A 25,905-nucleotide genomic window follows, 5' to 3' on the forward strand; every position below is an offset into this window, starting at 1 on the left:
ATTTGAGTAGCCAGCACACCTGTGCAGGTAGGGCATGACATGATAGGCAGCTGCCTTGATAGCGGGTGGGTGCTGAATGTTCCTAATTGACAAAATAAGATTAATGCTTATGAAGAAATATAAAATCTCATCCCTTCCCCAATATCGCGCCACACCCCTACCCCTTAATTCCCTGGTTGAACTTGATGGACATATGTCTTTTTTCGACCGTACTAACTATGTAACTATGTAACATAACATGGGGGGGTCTCCTGGCTGTTCACACAGGTGTGTCATTGCTGTACATTGACCATGCATTGCTTCTGTGGTATTGCAAAGGCAAAGACAAATGCTTCCAGCCATCCATTGCACTAATGGATTGGTCATCAGCTGGCTGTCTATGTCCCGCATCAATATAGACCAAAGTACAGAGGGTTAGGCTATGCTATAGTGCACCTACCTGATGCATCAGAAGGTGCGAGGCCCTTGCTAAATTCTGTGCACAGACTTTGAGATCTATGCTTTAGACTGTATCTAAACCTGCTCCAACATGGACTGACATTCTGGCCTACTTTCAGCCGATGCGACTTGTCTGTCGCTGAACAGTCGCTTTTTATGTATTCAGCACCTATGTATAATGTTGTAAAAATGCTCTAGAAGCTAAAGTCGCAGAAATGTCACACATATTTGGCCTGCAACTTTCTGTGCGACAAATTCAGACAGGAAAAATCAGTATAAATCCTTAGAAAATTATCCCCCAGTGTCTCCATCTGCTGGCGGTATTGAATAAGCATTGCTGCACTGATGGGGTATGCATTAGACGAAAAAAAAGAAGAAAAAGAAGAATAATACGCCCAGAAAAGAGGCGAAAAGGAGAAAAACGTAAAAAAACGTGAAAAAAAAGTAAGAGGAAGAGAAGGGAAAAAAAGGTGGAAATGGGTTTAAAAGTGATTTCGGCGGAGAAATATATATATATATATATATATATATATATATATATATATATACGCGCACACACACACATATATATAAACGTATTCTCCGTTGAGATATTGCAGCCGCTGCTGTGTCCAGGCCCAGGAGCCTTAGCACTGTGCTGTGATGTCACTCAATACCACTGACATCACTAGGTGTAAACAACATCTCTCCTTTGCTGTGTATGTGACTATGGAGCTGTTTGGTGATGTCGTCTATTATGGCCTTCATAGAAGCAACAGGAGATTGTTGCATCCATCTAGAACCCTCAGAACTACAGTGCTATGATGTCACTCACTTCCACAGGCCTTGCAGAGTGTAAACAACAACAACCCAGCTTTGTTGTGTATGTAACCATAGGGATTGTGATGTCACCTAGAACCTTCACAGCAGCGACAGCTTTATGAGGAGCATCAGCACTGCTCTGCCTGAGCAGAACCATCACCGCCATAGGTTGTCAAATAACCCGGATTTAACCCACACAGGTAAGTCCAATGGGGTGCAGGCATGTCCTCTATGCTTACAGCTTCCCGTGGGTGTTGGTTTGATACCGTTTGGGGACAGCCAAGGAGGCATCTGCAGGCAACAAAGGTAGGTGTGTGCTTGTGTGTGTGTTTCCTATGCAGATCCTAAGCCCAGTGTCACATGCAAGTAGGAGGAGTAAGAAGGGTTCCTGGCAAATCCGGGTTATGGATTGCATTTAAAAAGGCCCCGTGGGAGTGCAATGGGCCCCTGTCTTGCTGCTTAGCAATAATGGTATGGGTTTAGGTTCTGCTGTGTGTACTGGTGGTTGACTGCCCCCCAGCCCAGAGTGTGCATGGAAAATTGTCTGGCAGCCTCCCTGACAGCAAGCAGTGATAGTGCCCATGAAGGGGACCTTGTTGGGCCCGCCCCTTTCACGGTTATCGCTTCTCGGCCTTTTGGCTAAGATCAAGTGTAGTATCTGTTCTTATCAGTTTAATATCTGATACGTCCCCTATCTGGGGACCATATATTAAATGGATTTTTGAGAACGGGGGCCGATTTCGAAGCTTGCTTCCGTCGCCCTATGCATTGACCCGATATGGCAGTATCTTCGGGTACAGTGCACCACCCCCTTACAGGGTTAAAAAGAAAGATTCCTACTTTCATTGCTACCTGCTTGCTGGCTAGCCAGCTAGCCAGCCCTGTGGGCCTTGCTGCTGCTGCTGCTGCTGCTGCTGCTGCAGCCAAAAAACAAAAGGTGGTGCTGCTGCTGCTTCTGCTGCTTCTGCTTGTGTCTGGCCGCTGTTGGAGCGTCCAGGCACAGGACTTCTGCTGCTGCTGACTAAATGGCCTCCTTAATTGGATCATTTGAGTAGCCAGCACACCTGTGCAGGTAGGGCATGACATGATAGGCAGCTGCCTTGATAGCGGGTGGGTGCTGAATGTTCCTAATTGACAAAATAAGATTAATGCTTATGAAGAAATATAAAATCTCATCCCTTCCCCAATATCGCGCCACACCCCTACCCCTTAATTCCCTGGTTGAACTTGATGGACATATGTCTTTTTTCGACCGTACTAACTATGTAACTATGTAACATAACATGGGGGGGTCTCCTGGCTGTTCACACAGGTGTGTCATTGCTGTACATTGACCATGCATTGCTTCTGTGGTATTGCAAAGGCAAAGACAAATGCTTCCAGCCATCCATTGCACTAATGGATTGGTCATCAGCTGGCTGTCTATGTCCCGCATCAATATAGACCAAAGTACAGAGGGTTAGGCTATGCTATAGTGCACCTACCTGATGCATCAGAAGGTGCGAGGCCCTTGCTAAATTCTGTGCACAGACTTTGAGATCTATGCTTTAGACTGTATCTAAACCTGCTCCAACATGGACTGACATTCTGGCCTACTTTCAGCCGATGCGACTTGTCTGTCGCTGAACAGTCGCTTTTTATGTATTCAGCACCTATGTATAATGTTGTAAAAATGCTCTAGAAGCTAAAGTCGCAGAAATGTCACACATATTTGGCCTGCAACTTTCTGTGCGACAAATTCAGACAGGAAAAATCAGTATAAATCCTTAGAAAATTATCCCCCAGTGTCTCCATCTGCTGGCGGTATTGAATAAGCATTGCTGCACTGATGGGGTATGCATTAGACGAAAAAAAAGAAGAAAAAGAAGAATAATACGCCCAGAAAAGAGGCGAAAAGGAGAAAAACGTAAAAAAACGTGAAAAAAAAGTAAGAGGAAGAGAAGGGAAAAAAAGGTGGAAATGGGTTTAAAAGTGATTTCGGCGGAGAAATATATATATATATATATATATATATATATATATATATACGCGCACACACACACATATATATAAACGTATTCTCCGTTGAGATATTGCAGCCGCTGCTGTGTCCAGGCCCAGGAGCCTTAGCACTGTGCTGTGATGTCACTCAATACCACTGACATCACTAGGTGTAAACAACATCTCTCCTTTGCTGTGTATGTGACTATGGAGCTGTTTGGTGATGTCGTCTATTATGGCCTTCATAGAAGCAACAGGAGATTGTTGCATCCATCTAGAACCCTCAGAACTACAGTGCTATGATGTCACTCACTTCCACAGGCCTTGCAGAGTGTAAACAACAACAACCCAGCTTTGTTGTGTATGTAACCATAGGGATTGTGATGTCACCTAGAACCTTCACAGCAGCGACAGCTTTATGAGGAGCATCAGCACTGCTCTGCCTGAGCAGAACCATCACCGCCATAGGTTGTCAAATAACCCGGATTTAACCCACACAGGTAAGTCCAATGGGGTGCAGGCATGTCCTCTATGCTTACAGCTTCCCGTGGGTGTTGGTTTGATACCGTTTGGGGACAGCCAAGGAGGCATCTGCAGGCAACAAAGGTAGGTGTGTGCTTGTGTGTGTGTTTCCTATGCAGATCCTAAGCCCAGTGTCACATGCAAGTAGGAGGAGTAAGAAGGGTTCCTGGCAAATCCGGGTTATGGATTGCATTTAAAAAGGCCCCGTGGGAGTGCAATGGGCCCCTGTCTTGCTGCTTAGCAATAATGGTATGGGTTTAGGTTCTGCTGTGTGTACTGGTGGTTGACTGCCCCCCAGCCCAGAGTGTGCATGGAAAATTGTCTGGCAGCCTCCCTGACAGCAAGCAGTGATAGTGCCCATGAAGGGGACCTTGTTGGGCCTGCCCCTTTCACGGTTATCGCTTCTCGGCCTTTTGGCTAAGATCAAGTGTAGTATCTGTTCTTATCAGTTTAATATCTGATACGTCCCCTATCTGGGGACCATATATTAAATGGATTTTTGAGAACGGGGGCCGATTTCGAAGCTTGCTTCCGTCGCCCTATGCATTGACCCGATATGGCAGTATCTTCGGGTACAGTGCACCACCCCCTTACAGGGTTAAAAAGAAAGATTCCTACTTTCATTGCTACCTGCTTGCTGGCTAGCCAGCTAGCCAGCCCTGTGGGCCTTGCTGCTGCTGCTGCTGCTGCTGCAGCCAAAAAACAAAAGGTGGTGCTGCTGCTGCTTCTGCTTGTGTCTGGCCGCTGTTGGAGCGTCCAGGCACAGGACTTCTGCTGCTGCTGACTAAATGGCCTCCTTAATTGGATCATTTGAGTAGCCAGCACACCTGTGCAGGTAGGGCATGACATGATAGGCAGCTGCCTTGATAGCGGGTGGGTGCTGAATGTTCCTAATTGACAAAATAAGATTAATGCTTATGAAGAAATATAAAATCTCATCCCTTCCCCAATATCGCGCCACACCCCTACCCCTTAATTCCCTGGTTGAACTTGATGGACATATGTCTTTTTTCGACCGTACTAACTATGTAACTATGTAACATAACATGGGGGGGGGTCTCCTGGCTGTTCACACAGGTGTGTCATTGCTGTACATTGACCATGCATTGCTTCTGTGGTATTGCAAAGGCAAAGACAAATGCTTCCAGCCATCCATTGCACTAATGGATTGGTCATCAGCTGGCTGTCTATGTCCCGCATCAATATAGACCAAAGTACAGAGGGTTAGGCTATGCTATAGTGCACCTACCTGATGCATCAGAAGGTGCGAGGCCCTTGCTAAATTCTGTGCACAGACTTTGAGATCTATGCTTTAGACTGTATCTAAACCTGCTCCAACATGGACTGACATTCTGGCCTACTTTCAGCCGATGCGACTTGTCTGTCGCTGAACAGTCGCTTTTTATGTATTCAGCACCTATGTATAATGTTGTAAAAATGCTCTAGAAGCTAAAGTCGCAGAAATGTCACACATATTTGGCCTGCAACTTTCTGTGCGACAAATTCAGACAGGAAAAATCAGTATAAATCCTTAGAAAATTATCCCCCAGTGTCTCCATCTGCTGGCGGTATTGAATAAGCATTGCTGCACTGATGGGGTATGCATTAGACGAAAAAAAAGAAGAAAAAGAAGAATAATACGCCCAGAAAAGAGGCGAAAAGGAGAAAAACGTAAAAAAACGTGAAAAAAAAGTAAGAGGAAGAGAAGGGAAAAAAAGGTGGAAATGGGTTTAAAAGTGATATCGGCGGAGAAATATATATATATATATATATATATATATATATATATATATATATACGCGCACACACACACATATATATAAACGTATTCTCCGTTGAGATATTGCAGCCGCTGCTGTGTCCAGGCCCAGGAGCCTTAGCACTGTGCTGTGATGTCACTCAATACCACTGACATCACTAGGTGTAAACAACATCTCTCCTTTGCTGTGTATGTGACTATGGAGCTGTTTGGTGATGTCGTCTATTATGGCCTTCATAGAAGCAACAGGAGATTGTTGCATCCATCTAGAACCCTCAGAACTACAGTGCTATGATGTCACTCACTTCCACAGGCCTTGCAGAGTGTAAACAACAACAACCCAGCTTTGTTGTGTATGTAACCATAGGGATTGTGATGTCACCTAGAACCTTCACAGCAGCGACAGCTTTATGAGGAGCATCAGCACTGCTCTGCCTGAGCAGAACCATCACCGCCATAGGTTGTCAAATAACCCGGATTTAACCCACACAGGTAAGTCCAATGGGGTGCAGGCATGTCCTCTATGCTTACAGCTTCCCGTGGGTGTTGGTTTGATACCGTTTGGGGACAGCCAAGGAGGCATCTGCAGGCAACAAAGGTAGGTGTGTGCTTGTGTGTGTGTTTCCTATGCAGATCCTAAGCCCAGTGTCACATGCAAGTAGGAGGAGTAAGAAGGGTTCCTGGCAAATCCGGGTTATGGATTGCATTTAAAAAGGCCCCGTGGGAGTGCAATGGGCCCCTGTCTTGCTGCTTAGCAATAATGGTATGGGTTTAGGTTCTGCTGTGTGTACTGGTGGTTGACTGCCCCCCAGCCCAGAGTGTGCATGGAAAATTGTCTGGCAGCCTCCCTGTCAGCAAGCAGTGATAGTGCCCATGAAGGGGACCTTGTTGGGCCCGCCCCTTTCACGGTTATCGCTTCTCGGCCTTTTGGCTAAGATCAAGTGTAGTATCTGTTCTTATCAGTTTAATATCTGATACGTCCCCTATCTGGGGACCATATATTAAATGGATTTTTGAGAACGGGGGCCGATTTCGAAGCTTGCTTCCGTCGCCCTATGCATTGACCCGATATGGCAGTATCTTCGGGTACAGTGCACCACCCCCTTACAGGGTTAAAAAGAAAGATTCTTACTTTCATTGCTACCTGCTTGCTGGCTAGCCAGCTAGCCAGCCCTGTGGGCCTTGCTGCTGCTGCTGCTGCTGCTGCAGCCAAAAAACAAAAGGTGGTGCTGCTGCTGCTTCTGCTGCTTCTGCTTGTGTCTGGCCGCTGTTGGAGCGTCCAGGCACAGGACTTCTGCTGCTGCTGACTAAATGGCCTCCTTAATTGGATCATTTGAGTAGCCAGCACACCTGTGCAGGTAGGGCATGACATGATAGGCAGCTGCCTTGATAGCGGGTGGGTGCTGAATGTTCCTAATTGACAAAATAAGATTAATGCTTATGAAGAAATATAAAATCTCATCCCTTCCCCAATATCGCGCCACACCCCTACCCCTTAATTCCCTGGTTGAACTTGATGGACATATGTCTTTTTTCGACCGTACTAACTATGTAACTATGTAACATAACATGGGGGGGTCTCCTGGCTGTTCACACAGGTGTGTCATTGCTGTACATTGACCATGCATTGCTTCTGTGGTATTGCAAAGGCAAAGACAAATGCTTCCAGCCATCCATTGCACTAATGGATTGGTCATCAGCTGGCTGTCTATGTCCCGCATCAATATAGACCAAAGTACAGAGGGTTAGGCTATGCTATAGTGCACCTACCTGATGCATCAGAAGGTGCGAGGCCCTTGCTAAATTCTGTGCACAGACTTTGAGATCTATGCTTTAGACTGTATCTAAACCTGCTCCAACATGGACTGACATTCTGGCCTACTTTCAGCCGATGCGACTTGTCTGTCGCTGAACAGTCGCTTTTTATGTATTCAGCACCTATGTATAATGTTGTAAAAATGCTCTAGAAGCTAAAGTCGCAGAAATGTCACTCATATTTGGCCTGCAACTTTCTGTGCGACAAATTCAGACAGGAAAAATCAGTATAAATCCTTAGAAAATTATCCCCCAGTGTCTCCATCTGCTGGCGGTATTGAATAAGCATTGCTGCACTGATGGGGTATGCATTAGACGAAAAAAAAGAAGAAAAAGAAGAATAATACGCCCAGAAAAGAGGCGAAAAGGAGAAAAACGTAAAAAAACGTGAAAAAAAAGTAAGAGGAAGAGAAGGGAAAAAAAGGTGGAAATGGGTTTAAAAGTGATTTCGGCGGAGAAATATATATATATATATATATATATATATATATATATATATATATATATATATATACGCGCACACACACACATATATATAAACGTATTCTCCGTTGAGATATTGCAGCCGCTGCTGTGTCCAGGCCCAGGAGCCTTAGCACTGTGCTGTGATGTCACTCAATACCACTGACATCACTAGGTGTAAACAACATCTCTCCTTTGCTGTGTATGTGACTATGGAGCTGTTTGGTGATGTCGTCTATTATGGCCTTCATAGAAGCAACAGGAGATTGTTGCATCCATCTAGAACCCTCAGAACTACAGTGCTATGATGTCACTCACTTCCACAGGCCTTGCAGAGTGTAAACAACAACAACCCAGCTTTGTTGTGTATGTAACCATAGGGATTGTGATGTCACCTAGAACCTTCACAGCAGCGACAGCTTTATGAGGAGCATCAGCACTGCTCTGCCTGAGCAGAACCATCACCGCCATAGGTTGTCAAATAACCCGGATTTAACCCACACAGGTAAGTCCAATGGGGTGCAGGCATGTCCTCTATGCTTACAGCTTCCCGTGGGTGTTGGTTTGATACCGTTTGGGGACAGCCAAGGAGGCATCTGCAGGCAACAAAGGTAGGTGTGTGCTTGTGTGTGTGTTTCCTATGCAGATCCTAAGCCCAGTGTCACATGCAAGTAGGAGGAGTAAGAAGGGTTCCTGGCAAATCCGGGTTATGGATTGCATTTAAAAAGGCCCCGTGGGAGTGCAATGGGCCCCTGTCTTGCTGCTTAGCAATAATGGTATGGGTTTAGGTTCTGCTGTGTGTACTGGTGGTTGACTGCCCCCCAGCCCAGAGTGTGCATGGAAAATTGTCTGGCAGCCTCCCTGACAGCAAGCAGTGATAGTGCCCATGAAGGGGACCTTGTTGGGCCCGCCCCTTTCACGGTTATCGCTTCTCGGCCTTTTGGCTAAGATCAAGTGTAGTATCTGTTCTTATCAGTTTAATATCTGATACGTCCCCTATCTGGGGACCATATATTAAATGGATTTTTGAGAACGGGGGCCGATTTCGAAGCTTGCTTCCGTCGCCCTATGCATTGACCCGATATGGCAGTATCTTCGGGTACAGTGCACCACCCCCTTACAGGGTTAAAAAGAAAGATTCCTACTTTCATTGCTACCTGCTTGCTGGCTAGCCAGCTAGCCAGCCCTGTGGGCCTTGCTGCTGCTGCTGCTGCTGCTGCTGCTGCTGCTGCAGCCAAAAAACAAAAGGTGGTGCTGCTGCTGCTTCTGCTGCTTCTGCTTGTGTCTGGCCGCTGTTGGAGCGTCCAGGCACAGGACTTCTGCTGCTGCTGACTAAATGGCCTCCTTAATTGGATCATTTGAGTAGCCAGCACACCTGTGCAGGTAGGGCATGACATGATAGGCAGCTGCCTTGATAGCGGGTGGGTGCTGAATGTTCCTAATTGACAAAATAAGATTAATGCTTATGAAGAAATATAAAATCTCATCCCTTCCCCAATATCGCGCCACACCCCTACCCCTTAATTCCCTGGTTGAACTTGATGGACATATGTCTTTTTTCGACCGTACTAACTATGTAACTATGTAACATAACATGGGGGGGTCTCCTGGCTGTTCACACAGGTGTGTCATTGCTGTACATTGACCATGCATTGCTTCTGTGGTATTGCAAAGGCAAAGACAAATGCTTCCAGCCATCCATTGCACTAATGGATTGGTCATCAGCTGGCTGTCTATGTCCCGCATCAATATAGACCAAAGTACAGAGGGTTAGGCTATGCTATAGTGCACCTACCTGATGCATCAGAAGGTGCGAGGCCCTTGCTAAATTCTGTGCACAGACTTTGAGATCTATGCTTTAGACTGTATCTAAACCTGCTCCAACATGGACTGACATTCTGGCCTACTTTCAGCCGATGCGACTTGTCTGTCGCTGAACAGTCGCTTTTTATGTATTCAGCACCTATGTATAATGTTGTAAAAATGCTCTAGAAGCTAAAGTCGCAGAAATGTCACACATATTTGGCCTGCAACTTTCTGTGCGACAAATTCAGACAGGAAAAATCAGTATAAATCCTTAGAAAATTATCCCCCAGTGTCTCCATCTGCTGGCGGTATTGAATAAGCATTGCTGCACTGATGGGGTATGCATTAGACGAAAAAAAAGAAGAAAAAGAAGAATAATACGCCCAGAAAAGAGGCGAAAAGGAGAAAAACGTAAAAAAACGTGAAAAAAAAGTAAGAGGAAGAGAAGGGAAAAAAAGGTGGAAATGGGTTTAAAAGTGATTTCGGCGGAGAAATATATATATATATATATATATATATATATATATATATATATACGCGCACACACACACATATATATAAACGTATTCTCCGTTGAGATATTGCAGCCGCTGCTGTGTCCAGGCCCAGGAGCCTTAGCACTGTGCTGTGATGTCACTCAATACCACTGACATCACTAGGTGTAAACAACATCTCTCCTTTGCTGTGTATGTGACTATGGAGCTGTTTGGTGATGTCGTCTATTATGGCCTTCATAGAAGCAACAGGAGATTGTTGCATCCATCTAGAACCCTCAGAACTACAGTGCTATGATGTCACTCACTTCCACAGGCCTTGCAGAGTGTAAACAACAACAACCCAGCTTTGTTGTGTATGTAACCATAGGGATTGTGATGTCACCTAGAACCTTCACAGCAGCGACAGCTTTATGAGGAGCATCAGCACTGCTCTGCCTGAGCAGAACCATCACCGCCATAGGTTGTCAAATAACCCGGATTTAACCCACACAGGTAAGTCCAATGGGGTGCAGGCATGTCCTCTATGCTTACAGCTTCCCGTGGGTGTTGGTTTGATACCGTTTGGGGACAGCCAAGGAGGCATCTGCAGGCAACAAAGGTAGGTGTGTGCTTGTGTGTGTGTTTCCTATGCAGATCCTAAGCCCAGTGTCACATGCAAGTAGGAGGAGTAAGAAGGGTTCCTGGCAAATCCGGGTTATGGATTGCATTTAAAAAGGCCCCGTGGGAGTGCAATGGGCCCCTGTCTTGCTGCTTAGCAATAATGGTATGGGTTTAGGTTCTGCTGTGTGTACTGGTGGTTGACTGCCCCCCAGCCCAGAGTGTGCATGGAAAATTGTCTGGCAGCCTCCCTGACAGCAAGCAGTGATAGTGCCCATGAAGGGGACCTTGTTGGGCCCGCCCCTTTCACGGTTATCGCTTCTCGGCCTTTTGGCTAAGATCAAGTGTAGTATCTGTTCTTATCAGTTTAATATCTGATACGTCCCCTATCTGGGGACCATATATTAAATGGATTTTTGAGAACGGGGGCCGATTTCGAAGCTTGCTTCCGTCGCCCTATGCATTGACCCGATATGGCAGTATCTTCGGGTACAGTGCACCACCCCCTTACAGGGTTAAAAAGAAAGATTCCTACTTTCATTGCTACCTGCTTGCTGGCTAGCCAGCTAGCCAGCCCTGTGGGCCTTGCTGCTGCTGCTGCTGCAGCCAAAAAACAAAAGGTGGTGCTGCTGCTGCTTCTGCTGCTTCTGCTTGTGTCTGGCCGCTGTTGGAGCGTCCAGGCACAGGACTTCTGCTGCTGCTGACTAAATGGCCTCCTTAATTGGATCATTTGAGTAGCCAGCACACCTGTGCAGGTAGGGCATGACATGATAGGCAGCTGCCTTGATAGCGGGTGGGTGCTGAATGTTCCTAATTGACAAAATAAGATTAATGCTTATGAAGAAATATAAAATCTCATCCCTTCCCCAATATCGCGCCACACCCCTACCCCTTAATTCCCTGGTTGAACTTGATGGACATATGTCTTTTTTCGACCGTACTAACTATGTAACTATGTAACATAACATGGGGGGGTCTCCTGGCTGTTCACACAGGTGTGTCATTGCTGTACATTGACCATGCATTGCTTCTGTGGTATTGCAAAGGCAAAGACAAATGCTTCCAGCCATCCATTGCACTAATGGATTGGTCATCAGCTGGCTGTCTATGTCCCGCATCAATATAGACCAAAGTACAGAGGGTTAGGCTATGCTATAGTGCACCTACCTGATGCATCAGAAGGTGCGAGGCCCTTGCTAAATTCTGTGCACAGACTTTGAGATCTATGCTTTAGACTGTATCTAAACCTGCTCCAACATGGACTGACATTCTGGCCTACTTTCAGCCGATGCGACTTGTCTGTCGCTGAACAGTCGCTTTTTATGTATTCAGCACCTATGTATAATGTTGTAAAAATGCTCTAGAAGCTAAAGTCGCAGAAATGTCACACATATTTGGCCTGCAACTTTCTGTGCGACAAATTCAGACAGGAAAAATCAGTATAAATCCTTAGAAAATTATCCCCCAGTGTCTCCATCTGCTGGCGGTATTGAATAAGCATTGCTGCACTGATGGGGTATGCATTAGACGAAAAAAAAGAAGAAAAAGAAGAATAATACGCCCAGAAAAGAGGCGAAAAGGAGAAAAACGTAAAAAAACGTGAAAAAAAAGTAAGAGGAAGAGAAGGGAAAAAAAGGTGGAAATGGGTTTAAAAGTGATTTCGGCGGAGAAATATATATATATATATATATATATATATATATATATATATACGCGCACACACACACATATATATAAACGTATTCTCCGTTGAGATATTGCAGCCGCTGCTGTGTCCAGGCCCAGGAGCCTTAGCACTGTGCTGTGATGTCACTCAATACCACTGACATCACTAGGTGTAAACAACATCTCTCCTTTGCTGTGTATGTGACTATGGAGCTGTTTGGTGATGTCGTCTATTATGGCCTTCATAGAAGCAACAGGAGATTGTTGCATCCATCTAGAACCCTCAGAACTACAGTGCTATGATGTCACTCACTTCCACAGGCCTTGCAGAGTGTAAACAACAACAACCCAGCTTTGTTGTGTATGTAACCATAGGGATTGTGATGTCACCTAGAACCTTCACAGCAGCGACAGCTTTATGAGGAGCATCAGCACTGCTCTGCCTGAGCAGAACCATCACCGCCATAGGTTGTCAAATAACCCGGATTTAACCCACACAGGTAAGTCCAATGGGGTGCAGGCATGTCCTCTATGCTTACAGCTTCCCGTGGGTGTTGGTTTGATACCGTTTGGGGACAGCCAAGGAGGCATCTGCAGGCAACAAAGGTAGGTGTGTGCTTGTGTGTGTGTTTCCTATGCAGATCCTAAGCCCAGTGTCACATGCAAGTAGGAGGAGTAAGAAGGGTTCCTGGCAAATCCGGGTTATGGATTGCATTTAAAAAGGCCCCGTGGGAGTGCAATGGGCCCCTGTCTTGCTGCTTAGCAATAATGGTATGGGTTTAGGTTCTGCTGTGTGTACTGGTGGTTGACTGCCCCCCAGCCCAGAGTGTGCATGGAAAATTGTCTGGCAGCCTCCCTGACAGCAAGCAGTGATAGTGCCCATGAAGGGGACCTTGTTGGGCCCGCCCCTTTCACGGTTATCGCTTCTCGGCCTTTTGGCTAAGATCAAGTGTAGTATCTGTTCTTATCAGTTTAATATCTGATACGTCCCCTATCTGGGGACCATATATTAAATGGATTTTTGAGAACGGGGGCCGATTTCGAAGCTTGCTTCCGTCGCCCTATGCATTGACCCGATATGGCAGTATCTTCGGGTACAGTGCACCACCCCCTTACAGGGTTAAAAAGAAAGATTCCTACTTTCATTGCTACCTGCTTGCTGGCTAGCCAGCTAGCCAGCCCTGTGGGCCTTGCTGCTGCTGCTGCTGCTGCTGCTGCTGCAGCCAAAAAACAAAAGGTGGTGCTGCTGCTGCTTCTGCTGCTTCTGCTTGTGTCTGGCCGCTGTTGGAGCATCCAGGCACAGGACTTCTGCTGCTGCTGACTAAATGGCCTCCTTAATTGGATCATTTGAGTAGCCAGCACACCTGTGCAGGTAGGGCATGACATGATAGGCAGCTGCCTTGATAGCGGGTGGGTGCTGAATGTTCCTAATTGACAAAATAAGATTAATGCTTATGAAGAAATATAAAATCTCATCCCTTCCCCAATATCGCGCCACACCCCTACCCCTTAATTCCCTGGTTGAACTTGATGGACATATGTCTTTTTTCGACCGTACTAACTATGTAACTATGTAACATAACATGGGGGGGTCTCCTGGCTGTTCACACAGGTGTGTCATTGCTGTACATTGACCATGCATTGCTTCTGTGGTATTGCAAAGGCAAAGACAAATGCTTCCAGCCATCCATTGCACTAATGGATTGGTCATCAGCTGGCTGTCTATGTCCCGCATCAATATAGACCAAAGTACAGAGGGTTAGGCTATGCTATAGTGCACCTACCTGATGCATCAGAAGGTGCGAGGCCCTTGCTAAATTCTGTGCACAGACTTTGAGATCTATGCTTTAGACTGTATCTAAACCTGCTCCAACATGGACTGACATTCTGGCCTACTTTCAGCCGATGCGACTTGTCTGTCGCTGAACAGTCGCTTTTTATGTATTCAGCACCTATGTATAATGTTGTAAAAATGCTCTAGAAGCTAAAGTCGCAGAAATGTCACACATATTTGGCCTGCAACTTTCTGTGCGACAAATTCAGACAGGAAAAATCAGTATAAATCCTTAGAAAATTATCCCCCAGTGTCTCCATCTGCTGGCGGTATTGAATAAGCATTGCTGCACTGATGGGGTATGCATTAGACGAAAAAAAAGAAGAAAAAGAAGAATAATACGCCCAGAAAAGAGGCGAAAAGGAGAAAAACGTAAAAAAACGTGAAAAAAAAGTAAGAGGAAGAGAAGGGAAAAAAAGGTGGAAATGGGTTTAAAAGTGATTTCGGCGGAGAAATATATATATATATATATATATATATATATATATATATATACGCGCACACACACACATATATATAAACGTATTCTCCGTTGAGATATTGCAGCCGCTGCTGTGTCCAGGCCCAGGAGCCTTAGCACTGTGCTGTGATGTCACTCAATACCACTGACATCACTAGGTGTAAACAACATCTCTCCTTTGCTGTGTATGTGACTATGGAGCTGTTTGGTGATGTCGTCTATTATGGCCTTCATAGAAGCAACAGGAGATTGTTGCATCCATCTAGAACCCTCAGAACTACAGTGCTATGATGTCACTCACTTCCACAGGCCTTGCAGAGTGTAAACAACAACAACCCAGCTTTGTTGTGTATGTAACCATAGGGATTGTGATGTCACCTAGAACCTTCACAGCAGCGACAGCTTTATGAGGAGCATCAGCACTGCTCTGCCTGAGCAGAACCATCACCGCCATAGGTTGTCAAATAACCCGGATTTAACCCACACAGGTAAGTCCAATGGGGTGCAGGCATGTCCTCTATGCTTACAGCTTCCCGTGGGTGTTGGTTTGATACCGTTTGGGGACAGCCAAGGAGGCATCTGCAGGCAACAAAGGTAGGTGTGTGCTTGTGTGTGTGTTTCCTATGCAGATCCTAAGCCCAGTGTCACATGCAAGTAGGAGGAGTAAGAAGGGTTCCTGGCAAATCCGGGTTATGGATTGCATTTAAAAAGGCCCCGTGGGAGTGCAATGGGCCCCTGTCTTGCTGCTTAGCAATAATGGTATGGGTTTAGGTTCTGCTGTGTGTACTGGTGGTTGACTGCCCCCCAGCCCAGAGTGTGCATGGAAAATTGTCTGGCAGCCTCCCTGACAGCAAGCAGTGATAGTGCCCATGAAGGGGACCTTGTTGGGCCCGCCCCTTTCACGGTTATCGCTTCTCGGCCTTTTGGCTAAGATCAAGTGTAGTATCTGTTCTTATCAGTTTAATATCTGATACGTCCCCTATCTGGGGACCATATATTAAATGGATTTTTGAGAACGGGGGCCGATTTCGAAGCTTGCTTCCGTCGCCCTATGCATTGACCCGATATGGCAGTATCTTCGGGTACAGTGCACCACCCCCTTACAGGGTTAAAAAGAAAGATTCCTACTTTCATTGCTACCTGCTTGCTGGCTAGCCAGCTAGCCAGCCCTGTGGGCCTTGCTGCTGCTGCTGCTGCTGCTGCTGCAGCCAAAAAACAAAAGGTGGTGCTGCTGCTGCTTCTGCTGCTTCTGCTTGTGTCTGGCCGCTGTTGGAGCGTCCAGGCACAGGACTTCTGCTGCTGCTGACTAAATGGCCTCCTTAATTGGATCATTTGAGTAGCCAGCACACCTGTGCAGGTAGGGCATGACATGATAGGCAGCTGCCTTGATAGCGGGTGGGTGCTGAATGTTCCTAATTGACAAAATAAGATTAATGCTTATGAAGAAATATAAAATCTCATCCCTTCCCCAATATCGCGCCACACCCCTACCCCTTAATTCCCTGGTTGAACTTGATGGACATATGTCTTTTTTCGACCGTACTAACTATGTAACTATGTAACATAACATGGGGGGGTCTCCTGGCTGTTCACACAGGTGTGTCATTGCTGTACATTGACCATGCATTGCTTCTGTGGTATTGCAAAGGCAAAGACAAATGCTTCCAGCCATCCATTGCACTAATGGATTGGTCATCAGCTGGCTGTCTATGTCCCGCATCAATATAGACCAAAGTACAGAGGGTTAGGCTATGCTATAGTGCACCTACCTGATGCATCAGAAGGTGCGAGGCCCTTGCTAAATTCTGTGCACAGACTTTGAGATCTATGCTTTAGACTGTATCTAAACCTGCTCCAACATGGACTGACATTCTGGCCTACTTTCAGCCGATGCGACTTGTCTGTCGCTGAACAGTCGCTTTTTATGTATTCAGCACCTATGTATAATGTTGTAAAGATGCTCTAGAAGCTAAAGTCGCAGAAATGTCACACATATTTGGCCTGCAACTTTCTGTGCGACAAATTCAGACAGGAAAAATCAGTATAAATCCTTAGAAAATTATCCCCCAGTGTCTCCATCTGCTGGCGGTATTGAATAAGCATTGCTGCACTGATGGGGTATGCATTAGACGAAAAAAAAGAAGAAAAAGAAGAATAATACGCCCAGAAAAGAGGCGAAAAGGAGAAAAACGTAAAAAAACGTGAAAAAAAAGTAAGAGGAAGAGAAGGGAAAAAAAGGTGGAAATGGGTTTAAAAGTGATTTCGGCGGAGAAATATATATATATATATATATATATATATATATATATATATATATATATACGCGCACACACACACATATATATAAACGTATTCTCCGTTGAGATATTGCAGCCGCTGCTGTGTCCAGGCCCAGGAGCCTTAGCACTGTGCTGTGATGTCACTCAATACCACTGACATCACTAGGTGTAAACAACATCTCTCCTTTGCTGTGTATGTGACTATGGAGCTGTTTGGTGATGTCGTCTATTATGGCCTTCATAGAAGCAACAGGAGATTGTTGCATCCAATCTAGAACCCTCAGAACTACAGTGCTATGATGTCACTCACTTCCACAGGCCTTGCAGAGTGTAAACAACAACAACCCAGCTTTGTTGTGTATGTAACCATAGGGATTGTGATGTCACCTAGAACCTTCACAGCAGCGACAGCTTTATGAGGAGCATCAGCACTGCTCTGCCTGAGCAGAACCATCACCGCCATAGGTTGTCAAATAACCCGGATTTAACCCACACAGGTAAGTCCAATGGGGTGCAGGCATGTCCTCTATGCTTACAGCTTCCCGTGGGTGTTGGTTTGATACCGTTTGGGGACAGCCAAGGAGGCATCTGCAGGCAACAAAGGTAGGTGTGTGCTTGTGTGTGTGTTTCCTATGCAGATCCTAAGCCCAGTGTCACATGCAAGTAGGAGGAGTAAGAAGGGTTCCTGGCAAATCCGGGTTATGGATTGCATTTAAAAAGGCCCCGTGGGAGTGCAATGGGCCCCTGTCTTGCTGCTTAGCAATAATGGTATGGGTTTAGGTTCTGCTGTGTGTACTGGTGGTTGACTGCCCCCCAGCCCAGAGTGTGCATGGAAAATTGTCTGGCAGCCTCCCTGACAGCAAGCAGTGATAGTGCCCATGAAGGGGACCTTGTTGGGCCCGCCCCTTTCACGGTTATCGCTTCTCGGCCTTTTGGCTAAGATCAAGTGTAGTATCTGTTCTTATCAGTTTAATATCTGATACGTCCCCTATCTGGGGACCATATATTAAATGGATTTTTGAGAACGGGGGCCGATTTCGAAGCTTGCTTCCGTCGCCCTATGCATTGACCCGATATGGCAGTATCTTCGGGTACAGTGCACCACCCCCTTACAGGGTTAAAAAGAAAGATTCCTACTTTCATTGCTACCTGCTTGCTGGCTAGCCAGCTAGCCAGCCCTGTGGGCCTTGCTGCTGCTGCTGCTGCTGCTGCTGCTGCAGCCAAAAAACAAAAGGTGGTGCTGCTGCTGCTTCTGCTGCTTCTGCTTGTGTCTGGCCGCTGTTGGAGCGTCCAGGCACAGGACTTCTGCTGCTGCTGACTAAATGGCCTCCTTAATTGGATCATTTGAGTAGCCAGCACACCTGTGCAGGTAGGGCATGACATGATAGGCAGCTGCCTTGATAGCGGGTGGGTGCTGAATGTTCCTAATTGACAAAATAAGATTAATGCTTATGAAGAAATATAAAATCTCATCCCTTCCCCAATATCGCGCCACACCCCTACCCCTTAATTCCCTGGTTGAACTTGATGGACATATGTCTTTTTTCGACCGTACTAACTATGTAACTATGTAACATAACATGGGGGGGTCTCCTGGCTGTTCACACAGGTGTGTCATTGCTGTACATTGACCATGCATTGCTTCTGTGGTATTGCAAAGGCAAAGACAAATGCTTCCAGCCATCCATTGCACTAATGGATTGGTCATCAGCTGGCTGTCTATGTCCCGCATCAATATAGACCAAAGTACAGAGGGTTAGGCTATGCTATAGTGCACCTACCTGATGCATCAGAAGGTGCGAGGCCCTTGCTAAATTCTGTGCACAGACTTTGAGATCTATACTTTAGACTGTATCTAAACCTGCTCCAACATGGACTGACATTCTGGCCTACTTTCAGCCGATGCGACTTGTCTGTCGCTGAACAGTCGCTTTTTATGTATTCAGCACCTATGTATAATGTTGTAAAAATGCTCTAGAAGCTAAAGTCGCAGAAATGTCACACATATTTGGCCTGCAACTTTCTGTGCGACAAATTCAGACAGGAAAAATCAGTATAAATCCTTAGAAAATTATCCCCCAGTGTCTCCATCTGCTGGCGGTATTGAATAAGCATTGCTGCACTGATGGGGTATGCATTAGACGAAAAAAAAGAAGAAAAAGAAGAATAATACGCCCAGAAAAGAGGCGAAAAGGAGAAAAACGTAAAAAAACGTGAAAAAAAAGTAAGAGGAAGAGAAGGGAAAAAAAGGTGGAAATGGGTTTAAAAGTGATTTCGGCGGAGAAATATATATATATATATATATATATATATATATATATATATATATACGCGCACACACACACATATATATAAACGTATTCTCCGTTGAGATATTGCAGCCGCTGCTGTGTCCAGGCCCAGGAGCCTTAGCACTGTGCTGTGATGTCACTCAATACCACTGACATCACTAGGTGTAAACAACATCTCTCCTTTGCTGTGTATGTGACTATGGAGCTGTTTGGTGATGTCGTCTATTATGGCCTTCATAGAAGCAACAGGAGATTGTTGCATCCATCTAGAACCCTCAGAACTACAGTGCTATGATGTCACTCACTTCCACAGGCCTTGCAGAGTGTAAACAACAACAACCCAGCTTTGTTGTGTATGTAACCATAGGGATTGTGATGTCACCTAGAACCTTCACAGCAGCGACAGCTTTATGAGGAGCATCAGCACTGCTCTGCCTGAGCAGAACCATCACCGCCATAGGTTGTCAAATAACCCGGATTTAACCCACACAGGTAAGTCCAATGGGGTGCAGGCATGTCCTCTATGCTTACAGCTTCCCGTGGGTGTTGGTTTGATACCGTTTGGGGACAGCCAAGGAGGCATCTGCAGGCAACAAAGGTAGGTGTGTGCTTGTGTGTGTGTTTCCTATGCAGATCCTAAGCCCAGTGTCACATGCAAGTAGGAGGAGTAAGAAGGGTTCCTGGCAAATCCGGGTTATGGATTGCATTTAAAAAGGCCCCGTGGGAGTGCAATGGGCCCCTGTCTTGCTGCTTAGCAATAATGGTATGGGTTTAGGTTCTGCTGTGTGTACTGGTGGTTGACTGCCCCCCAGCCCAGAGTGTGCATGGAAAATTGTCTGGCAGCCTCCCTGACAGCAAGCAGTGATAGTGCCCATGAAGGGGACCTTGTTGGGCCCGCCCCTTTCACGGTTATCGCTTCTCGGCCTTTTGGCTAAGATCAAGTGTAGTATCTGTTCTTATCAGTTTAATATCTGATACGTCCCCTATCTGGGGACCATATATTAAATGGATTTTTGAGAACGGGGGCCGATTTCGAAGCTTGCTTCCGTCGCCCTATGCATTGACCCGATATGGCAGTATCTTCGGGTACAGTGCACCACCCCCTTACAGGGTTAAAAAGAAAGATTCCTACTTTCATTGCTACCTGCTTGCTGGCTAGCCAGCTAGCCAGCCCTGTGGGCCTTGCTGCTGCTGCTGCTGCTGCTGCTGCTGCTGCAGCCAAAAAACAAAAGGTGGTGCTGCTGCTGCTTCTGCTGCTTCTGCTTGTGTCTGGCCGCTGTTGGAGCGTCCAGGCACAGGACTTCTGCTGCTGCTGACTAAATGGCCTCCTTAATTGGATCATTTGAGTAGCCAGCACACCTGTGCAGGTAGGGCATGACATGATAGGCAGCTGCCTTGATAGCGGGTGGGTGCTGAATGTTCCTAATTGACAAAATAAGATTAATGCTTATGAAGAAATATAAAATCTCATCCCTTCCCCAATATCGCGCCACACCCCTACCCCTTAATTCCCTGGTTGAACTTGATGGACATATGTCTTTTTTCGACCGTACTAACTATGTAACTATGTAACATAACATGGGGGGGTCTCCTGGCTGTTCACACAGGTGTGTCATTGCTGTACATTGACCATGCATTGCTTCTGTGGTATTGCAAAGGCAAAGACAAATGCTTCCAGCCATCCATTGCACTAATGGATTGGTCATCAGCTGGCTGTCTATGTCCCGCATCAATATAGACCAAAGTACAGAGGGTTAGGCTATGCTATAGTGCACCTACCTGATGCATCAGAAGGTGCGAGGCCCTTGCTAAATTCTGTGCACAGACTTTGAGATCTATGCTTTAGACTGTATCTAAACCTGCTCCAACATGGACTGACATTCTGGCCTACTTTCAGCCGATGCGACTTGTCTGTCGCTGAACAGTCGCTTTTTATGTATTCAGCACCTATGTATAATGTTGTAAAAATGCTCTAGAAGCTAAAGTCGCAGAAATGTCACACATATTTGGCCTGCAACTTTCTGTGCGACAAATTCAGACAGGAAAAATCAGTATAAATCCTTAGAAAATTATCCCCCAGTGTCTCCATCTGCTGGCGGTATTGAATAAGCATTGCTGCACTGATGGGGTATGCATTAGACGAAAAAAAAGAAGAAAAAGAAGAATAATACGCCCAGAAAAGAGGCGAAAAGGAGAAAAACGTAAAAAAACGTGAAAAAAAAGTAAGAGGAAGAGAAGGGAAAAAAAGGTGGAAATGGGTTTAAAAGTGATTTCGGCGGAGAAATATATATATATATATATATATATATATATATATATATATATATACGCGCACACACACACATATATATAAACGTATTCTCCGTTGAGATATTGCAGCCGCTGCTGTGTCCAGGCCCAGGAGCCTTAGCACTGTGCTGTGATGTCACTCAATACCACTGACATCACTAGGTGTAAACAACATCTCTCCTTTGCTGTGTATGTGACTATGGAGCTGTTTGGTGATGTCGTCTATTATGGCCTTCATAGAAGCAACAGGAGATTGTTGCATCCATCTAGAACCCTCAGAACTACAGTGCTATGATGTCACTCACTTCCACAGGCCTTGCAGAGTGTAAACAACAACAACCCAGCTTTGTTGTGTATGTAACCATAGGGATTGTGATGTCACCTAGAACCTTCACAGCAGCGACAGCTTTATGAGGAGCATCAGCACTGCTCTGCCTGAGCAGAACCATCACCGCCATAGGTTGTCAAATAACCCGGATTTAACCCACACAGGTAAGTCCAATGGGGTGCAGGCATGTCCTCTATGCTTACAGCTTCCCGTGGGTGTTGGTTTGATACCGTTTGGGGACAGCCAAGGAGGCATCTGCAGGCAACAAAGGTAGGTGTGTGCTTGTGTGTGTGTTTCCTATGCAGATCCTAAGCCCAGTGTCACATGCAAGTAGGAGGAGTAAGAAGGGTTCCTGGCAAATCCGGGTTATGGATTGCATTTAAAAAGGCCCCGTGGGAGTGCAATGGGCCCCTGTCTTGCTGCTTAGCAATAATGGTATGGGTTTAGGTTCTGCTGTGTGTACTGGTGGTTGACTGCCCCCCAGCCCAGAGTGTGCATGGAAAATTGTCTGGCAGCCTCCCTGACAGCAAGCAGTGATAGTGCCCATGAAGGGGACCTTGTTGGGCCCGCCCCTTTCACAGTTATCGCTTCTCGGCCTTTTGGCTAAGATCAAGTGTAGTATCTGTTCTTATCAGTTTAATATCTGATACGTCCCCTATCTGGGGACCATATATTAAATGGATTTTTGAGAACGGGGGCCGATTTCGAAGCTTGCTTCCGTCGCCCTATGCATTGACCCGATATGGCAGTATCTTCGGGTACAGTGCACCACCCCCTTACAGGGTTAAAAAGAAAGATTCCTACTTTCATTGCTACCTGCTTGCTGGCTAGCCAGCTAGCCAGCCCTGTGGGCCTTGCTGCTGCTGCTGCTGCTGCTGCAGCCAAAAAACAAAAGGTGGTGCTGCTGCTGCTTCTGCTGCTTCTGCTTGTGTCTGGCCGCTGTTGGAGCGTCCAGGCACAGGACTTCTGCTGCTGCTGACTAAATGGCCTCCTTAATTGGATCATTTGAGTAGCCAGCACACCTGTGCAGGTAGGGCATGACATGATAGGCAGCTGCCTTGATAGCGGGTGGGTGCTGAATGTTCCTAATTGACAAAATAAGATTAATGCTTATGAAGAAATATAAAATCTCATCCCTTCCCCAATATCGCGCCACACCCCTACCCCTTAATTCCCTGGTTGAACTTGATGGACATATGTCTTTTTTCGACCGTACTAACTATGTAACTATGTAACATAACATGGGGGGGGGGGTCTCCTGGCTGTTCACACAGGTGTGTCATTGCTGTACATTGACCATGCATTGCTTCTGTGGTATTGCAAAGGCAAAGACAAATGCTTCCAGCCATCCATTGCACTAATGGATTGGTCATCAGCTGGCTGTCTATGTCCCGCATCAATATAGACCAAAGTACAGAGGGTTAGGCTATGCTATAGTGCACCTACCTGATGCATCAGAAGGTGCGAGGCCCTTGCTAAATTCTGTGCACAGACTTTGAGATCTATGCTTTAGACTGTATCTAAACCTGCTCCAACATGGACTGACATTCTGGCCTACTTTCAGCCGATGCGACTTGTCTGTCGCTGAACAGTCGCTTTTTATGTATTCAGCACCTATGTATAATGTTGTAAAAATGCTCTAGAAGCTAAAGTCGCAGAAATGTCACACATATTTGGCCTGCAACTTTCTGTGCGACAAATTCAGACAGGAAAAATCAGTATAAATCCTTAGAAAATTATCCCCCAGTGTCTCCATCTGCTGGCGGTATTGAATAAGCATTGCTGCACTGATGGGGTATGCATTAGACGAAAAAAAAGAAGAAAAAGAAGAATAATACGCCCAGAAAAGAGGCGAAAAGGAGAAAAACGTAAAAAAACGTGAAAAAAAAGTAAGAGGAAGAGAAGGGAAAAAAAGGTGGAAATGGGTTTAAAAGTGATTTCGGCGGAGAAATATATATATATATATATATATATATATATATATATATATACGCGCACACACACACATATATATAAACGTATTCTCCGTTGAGATATTGCAGCCGCTGCTGTGTCCAGGCCCAGGAGCCTTAGCACTGTGCTGTGATGTCACTCAACACCACTGACATCACTAGGTGTAAACAACATCTCTCCTTTGCTGTGTATGTGACTATGGAGCTGTTTGGTGATGTCGTCTATTATGGCCTTCATAGAAGCAACAGGAGATTGTTGCATCCATCTAGAACCCTCAGAACTACAGTGCTATGATGTCACTCACTTCCACAGGCCTTGCAGAGTGTAAACAACAACAACCCAGCTTTGTTGTGTATGTAACCATAGGGATTGTGATGTCACCTAGAACCTTCACAGCAGCGACAGCTTTATGAGGAGCATCAGCACTGCTCTGCCTGAGCAGAACCATCACCGCCATAGGTTGTCAAATAACCCGGATTTAACCCACACAGGTAAGTCCAATGGGGTGCAGGCATGTCCTCTATGCTTACAGCTTCCCGTGGGTGTTGGTTTGATACCGTTTGGGGACAGCCAAGGAGGCATCTGCAGGCAACAAAGGTAGGTGTGTGCTTGTGTGTGTGTTTCCTATGCAGATCCTAAGCCCAGTGTCACATGCAAGTAGGAGGAGTAAGAAGGGTTCCTGGCAAATCCGGGTTATGGATTGCATTTAAAAAGGCCCCGTGGGAGTGCAATGGGCCCCTGTCTTGCTGCTTAGCAATAATGGTATGGGTTTAGGTTCTGCTGTGTGTACTGGTGGTTGACTGCCCCCCAGCCCAGAGTGTGCATGGAAAATTGTCTGGCAGCCTCCCTGACAGCAAGCAGTGATAGTGCCCATGAAGGGGACCTTGTTGGGCCCGCCCCTTTCACGGTTATCGCTTCTCGGCCTTTTGGCTAAGATCAAGTGTAGTATCTGTTCTTATCAGTTTAATATCTGATACGTCCCCTATCTGGGGACCATATATTAAATGGATTTTTGAGAACGGGGGCCGATTTCGAAGCTTGCTTCCGTCGCCCTATGCATTGACCCGATATGGCAGTATCTTCGGGTACAGTGCACCACCCCCTTACAGGGTTAAAAAGAAAGATTCCTACTTTCATTGCTACCTGCTTGCTGGCTAGCCAGCTAGCCAGCCCTGTGGGCCTTGCTGCTGCTGCTGCTGCTGCTGCAGCCAAAAAACAAAAGGTGGTGCTGCTGCTGCTTCTGCTGCTTCTGCTTCTGCTTGTGTCTGGCCGCTGTTGGAGCGTCCAGGCACAGGACTTCTGCTGCTGCTGACTAAATGGCCTCCTTAATTGGATCATTTGAGTAGCCAGCACACCTGTGCAGGTAGGGCATGACATGATAGGCAGCTGCCTTGATAGCGGGTGGGTGCTGAATGTTCCTAATTGACAAAATAAGATTAATGCTTATGAAGAAATATAAAATCTCATCCCTTCCCCAATATCGCGCCACACCCCTACCCCTTAATTCCCTGGTTGAACTTGATGGACATATGTCTTTTTTCGACCGTACTAACTATGCAACTATGTAACATAACATGGGGGGGTCTCCTGGCTGTTCACACAGGTGTGTCATTGCTGTACATTGACCATGCATTGCTTCTGTGGTATTGCAAAGGCAAAGACAAATGCTTCCAGCCATCCATTGCACTAATGGATTGGTCATCAGCTGGCTGTCTATGTCCCGCATCAATATAGACCAAAGTACAGAGGGTTAGGCTATGCTATAGTGCACCTACCTGATGCATCAGAAGGTGCGAGGCCCTTGCTAAATTCTGTGCACAGACTTTGAGATCTATGCTTTAGACTGTATCTAAACCTGCTCCAACATGGACTGACATTCTGGCCTACTTTCAGCCGATGCGACTTGTCTGTCGCTGAACAGTCGCTTTTTATGTATTCAGCACCTATGTATAATGTTGTAAAAATGCTCTAGAAGCTAAAGTCGCAGAAATGTCACACATATTTGGCCTGCAACTTTCTGTGCGACAAATTCAGACAGGAAAAATCAGTATAAATCCTTAGAAAATTATCCCCCAGTGTCTCCATCTGCTGGCGGTATTGAATAAGCATTGCTGCACTGATGGGGTATG

The 25,905-nt window shown here is 46.0% G+C and overlaps 11 non-coding genes across 11 annotated transcripts; all 11 read left to right on the plus strand.

Moving 5' to 3' along the window:
* Positions 1-1,858: 1,858 nt before the first annotated feature.
* On the plus strand, positions 1,859-2,049 carry LOC130347261 (U2 spliceosomal RNA). Its single transcript, XR_008885226.1, has one exon. It is a non-coding gene; the product is annotated as a U2 spliceosomal RNA (small nuclear RNA).
* Positions 2,050-4,138: 2,089 nt separating this feature from the next.
* On the plus strand, positions 4,139-4,329 carry LOC130347262 (U2 spliceosomal RNA). The gene has a single exon (XR_008885227.1). It is a non-coding gene; the product is annotated as a U2 spliceosomal RNA (small nuclear RNA).
* A 2,082-nt stretch (positions 4,330-6,411) lies between these two features.
* On the plus strand, positions 6,412-6,602 carry LOC130347264 (U2 spliceosomal RNA). The gene has a single exon (XR_008885228.1). It is a non-coding gene; the product is annotated as a U2 spliceosomal RNA (small nuclear RNA).
* A 2,099-nt stretch (positions 6,603-8,701) lies between these two features.
* On the plus strand, positions 8,702-8,892 carry LOC130347265 (U2 spliceosomal RNA). The gene has a single exon (XR_008885229.1). It is a non-coding gene; the product is annotated as a U2 spliceosomal RNA (small nuclear RNA).
* A 2,099-nt stretch (positions 8,893-10,991) lies between these two features.
* Positions 10,992-11,182, plus strand: LOC130347266 (U2 spliceosomal RNA). The gene has a single exon (XR_008885230.1). It is a non-coding gene; the product is annotated as a U2 spliceosomal RNA (small nuclear RNA).
* Positions 11,183-13,261: 2,079 nt separating this feature from the next.
* LOC130347267 (U2 spliceosomal RNA) lies at positions 13,262-13,452 on the plus strand. The gene has a single exon (XR_008885231.1). It is a non-coding gene; the product is annotated as a U2 spliceosomal RNA (small nuclear RNA).
* Positions 13,453-15,543: 2,091 nt separating this feature from the next.
* On the plus strand, positions 15,544-15,734 carry LOC130347268 (U2 spliceosomal RNA). Its single transcript, XR_008885232.1, has one exon. It is a non-coding gene; the product is annotated as a U2 spliceosomal RNA (small nuclear RNA).
* A 2,097-nt stretch (positions 15,735-17,831) lies between these two features.
* LOC130347269 (U2 spliceosomal RNA) lies at positions 17,832-18,022 on the plus strand. The gene has a single exon (XR_008885233.1). It is a non-coding gene; the product is annotated as a U2 spliceosomal RNA (small nuclear RNA).
* Positions 18,023-20,117: 2,095 nt separating this feature from the next.
* On the plus strand, positions 20,118-20,308 carry LOC130347271 (U2 spliceosomal RNA). The gene has a single exon (XR_008885235.1). It is a non-coding gene; the product is annotated as a U2 spliceosomal RNA (small nuclear RNA).
* A 2,098-nt stretch (positions 20,309-22,406) lies between these two features.
* Positions 22,407-22,597, plus strand: LOC130347272 (U2 spliceosomal RNA). Its single transcript, XR_008885236.1, has one exon. It is a non-coding gene; the product is annotated as a U2 spliceosomal RNA (small nuclear RNA).
* Positions 22,598-24,686: 2,089 nt separating this feature from the next.
* Positions 24,687-24,877, plus strand: LOC130347273 (U2 spliceosomal RNA). The gene has a single exon (XR_008885237.1). It is a non-coding gene; the product is annotated as a U2 spliceosomal RNA (small nuclear RNA).
* The last annotated feature ends 1,028 nt before the right edge of the window (positions 24,878-25,905 follow it).

Source organism: Hyla sarda, unplaced genomic scaffold, assembly GCF_029499605.1.
Source record: "Hyla sarda isolate aHylSar1 unplaced genomic scaffold, aHylSar1.hap1 scaffold_827, whole genome shotgun sequence".
NCBI lineage: Eukaryota > Metazoa > Chordata > Amphibia > Anura > Hylidae > Hyla > Hyla sarda.